At 46.6% G+C, this 3,830-nt stretch overlaps 1 non-coding gene across 1 annotated transcript; it reads right to left on the bottom strand.

Moving 5' to 3' along the window:
* Positions 1–1,123: 1,123 nt before the first annotated feature.
* On the bottom strand, positions 1,124–1,248 carry LOC142863019 (U4atac minor spliceosomal RNA). Its single transcript, XR_012913906.1, has one exon. It is a non-coding gene; the product is annotated as a U4atac minor spliceosomal RNA (small nuclear RNA).
* Between the last annotated feature and the right edge of the window lie 2,582 nt (positions 1,249–3,830).

The following is a 3,830-nucleotide window of genomic DNA, read 5'->3' as shown; positions in this document are numbered from 1 at the left end:
GCTCTCCACAACAAATTGCAAAAATGACCCTCCACATGAATTGTCCGATTTATTCAATATATTTTTACTGAGCACTTTAGATGCATGGTCCTTGGGTGAGTGCTTTGTACAAGTGCTTTCTCCAAATAAGTGTCATCCTCGGTGCTTCTAGGGTAATTTTGAGTCAGAAGCTCTGAAGGGGAGACTGGGAGCCTGCATTTATGGCAATAGCTGCCTCTGGGTTATTCTGGGAGCCAGGCAAGCTTGTGCAATTCAACCCGAGTGGCTCGGGGAGCGGATCTTAACCAAGCAGAGCATGACTGTCCCAGAGCACGCACTCCACACTCCGCCTGCAGCGGCCCTGCATAATCGTCTCACTGTATGGTGGGTCCTCGCTCAATGTCACCAATAGGTTCTTAGAAGCTGCAACTTTAACCAAAACGACATATAATGAAGCCAGTTTTAACATAGGCTAATTGATATAAACAAAAGTCAAGTTCTTATGTTTCTGGCCACAAAAACATCACCAGACTTCTAAATAAAGACCAAAACACTTCTAATACTAAACACTGAAATAAATGTGATCTATAGATACCTTTAAGAAAAATTAATAAAACAAGTAAGATAATTATTTGCGTAAATAATTCCAGTCCAGAGTCTCAGGTGGCCAGACCCATCCTGGCAGCTCAGGGAACATGACCCACCTTGGCAGGATGCTATCCCTGGACAGGACACGCCAACACCCACACTCACACTGGGACTGTGTAGACAGCCAATTCGCCTAGCTAGACAGCCAATTCGCCTAGCTAGACAGTCAGTTCGCCTAACGTGCACAGTTTTGGGATGTGGGGTGAAGCTGACATACCTGGAGAGAACCTACGCAGACACGGGGAAAATGTGCAACTCAGCACAGACAGCGGCCCAGGCAGATAATGGATTTTTTTCTCATCTATGTTATTCAAGGACCTGCCATATTCCAAAACCTTTTCTGGGTGAAACTGATGCCCGCTATGTGCTCAGGAACTTCTGGCATCATTGTTAAGATCACTGGCATAGACACCAGGACATACTGATGTCAAATCCCTGTTCCCTCATTACCAACTGTGTCACTTAGAGATAAGTTACTTGTCTTTATTTCCCCCTTTTTTCCAAAAAATGCAACCAGGTAAAGCAAAGCTGTAGCTGATGTGAGTATGCTGTGCAGGTGTCAGCAGTACTGCTCTCACTACCCGTCATTGGACGGCAGCACAACCTCAAGAAAATGATGGTTAAAGTTACTTATCTTCTCTGAACCACAGGTGATAATGACAAACAAACCTACCTCATAGAGCCAGGAGTGGTGGCTCACACCTGTAATCCTAGCACTCTGGGAGGCCACGGCGGGAGGATTGTCTGAGCTCAGGAATTACAGACCAGCCTAAGAAGAGTGAGACCCTGTCTCTACTAAAAATAGAAAGAAATTAATTGGCCAACTAATATATATAGAAAATATTATCCAGGCATGGTGGCGCATGCCTGTAGTCCCAGCTACTCAGGAGGCTGAGGCAGGAGGATCGCTGGAGTCCAGGAGATTGAGGTTGCTGTGAGCTAGGCTGATGCCACAGCACTCACTCTAGCCTGGGCAAAAAAGTGAGACTCTGTCTCAAAAAAAAAAAAAAAAAAAACCTCCCTCAGAGGGTTGTTGTGAGATTAAACGAGATTATTCATGTTGACTTTTAACACGGTGCCTGCAGCATGGACACCCAACAAATGTAGCCATTGTTTTTATCTCATGCAACCTGCCAAACCTATGCGGGTCTAATAATCTAAAACTCCACGTAAAGCTAAAGTCTAATGAAGGTAAATAAGGTTGGAAAAGAGCTTGTAACCAGATGTTTGTACTGGGCAGGAAACATTATAAATGCATCAACCCTATACATATGGACTTTCAATATTGACCCTTAACACGGAGAACCTATTCCTCGCTGTGAAAACCACACCCCTCTCCTCCTCCTCTAACCTCTACGTGTTCCCAGGCATCCCCTACCTGGGACACTCCTGGTGGCAAGCATTCCAGGGAAGGAGGAGCCTGGAGTTGTCTTTGCATTCAAGTTGAAGCACACATTGTGGAGTTCTCAGAAAATGCCCGTCTTCCAAGGTTACCCAAGAACACTGTTGAACTGACAAGGATATTTTGAATCAGGACACTTTTTTTTAGCAACTTCCCTGATTAGGGATTACTGTGAGCCATCAGTTTTGGTGTTCTGCAAAGAGATTATATTATTTCAGGGGATAAGACTAGTTCAAAGGAGCTAAGAAAATAAACACATTTCCTCTGCATTAAAGCCTCTGCCTTCTTTGAACTCCTCATTTTTAGACTATCTACACTGATAAGGACAAATGCAATTTTCACCATCAGTGGATTTGAACAGACAATTACATTAAGGCAAATAAGACAGGGTGAGGCCAATGATGTAAATCACATTCTGTGCATCTAATGTGCAAACAAAGCCCTCAGATAAAAACGAACACCCTCAAAAAGCAGTTAACATTTTTTTTTTTGCGTCTAATCAGGACCCGATTTGCATAAACATTTCTTTACCTACCACCTCCACAAAATCACTTACTGGCATTTGGATGTCTGGGGAGAGAGGAGAATTCAGCCAATTTTTAAAACATGTTCCCTAAGGGAACCACTTGGCCCCTTAGGAAGGGCTTACCCATGCCTAGCAAAAATAATGCCTTATTGCTGTGGCATGTCAAGTTTGCAAGCCCCTCTCCCGCTCCTTCCTGTTTGATCCTCACCACAACCCTACCAGGTTGGAAATTAAGATAGTTTCTTATCTTTATGCAGGAGAAAACCAAATTAAGACACTTTCTTATCTTGGTAATAGAGAAACCCAAGGTTAGAAGTGGTCTCCCAGGGAGTGGTGGGGCTGGGACTCTACTCTGGAGCAGGCTAGGTCTGCCTCCAGAGCCTCTACTCGGGCAGTGAGTTTTATTAGCCCATCCAGTAGCTTCTCAATGACCGGATGCTGCTCTTACCCCTGAGCACAGAGACAGACAGCAGTTTAGAGTTCTGCAATAGAACAAAAAATTTGGAAAGGGGCCACAGGAACTACACTCAGCCCAGCTGAGATTTACAGTTTTGCAAAACTGAACCGGTCAAGCAGGCGAAGCAAAAGGCTAAGCTATAGAAACTGTTGAGCTCTTGTGTGCAGGAGAAAGGAAAACAAATGCTATTCAGGAAAGGAGTGCCAGGGAGAGCATGAGGAGGGGAGATGAGCAGGCATGAATGTGCATGGCCAGAGAAAGGCAAGGCCTCTCTTTGGAGCCTCCCCAGTGCTTGGCGTCAAAGGGAACAGACTCCCAGGCGGGTGGACATGCCTCTGAAAGGCAGCTGGCGGCCCATGAGTACTGCTTGCAGCCGCTGCCATGCATGGCGCTCCACGTTTGCTGAGGGCCTTGAGTGCTGTCCAGTATTGGGGTGCACGGTGTCACAGGGCAGGCTGCTGGGCCCTGGGCACGCTCCTGCTCCTCGGCTGCTGGTGGGCTGGCGGAGGGACTGTGCTGCCTCCCTGCGAAGGGCAGCACGCACAGCGCGGCGGGGAGGAAGGGAGTAGGCTGGAGGTGTCCAGACTGGGCTTCTGAGGAGCTCGGGTTTCCCTGGAGAAACAGAGGAGAATCGGTGAAAGGATTCAGCCAGAGCAACCCCACTCCTGTGACTTGATGTATCATTTTCAGCTTTAAAAAAAATAAGAGAGGAAATGAGAAGAGGCATCATTGGTGGGAGATAAAAGCTTGCAAACCGCCATCTAGACACTCACTGGGTCCTGCCAGCCCTGAGCCTCTAGCATCCTCCCCTCTCTAGT

The sequence above is a fragment of the Microcebus murinus genome, chromosome 20 (genome assembly GCF_040939455.1).
Source record: "Microcebus murinus isolate Inina chromosome 20, M.murinus_Inina_mat1.0, whole genome shotgun sequence".
Classification (NCBI taxonomy): Eukaryota; Metazoa; Chordata; class Mammalia; order Primates; family Cheirogaleidae; genus Microcebus; species Microcebus murinus.
The sequence above is the reverse complement of the archived record's forward strand: the minus strand, read 5'-3'. Positions and strand labels throughout refer to the sequence as shown.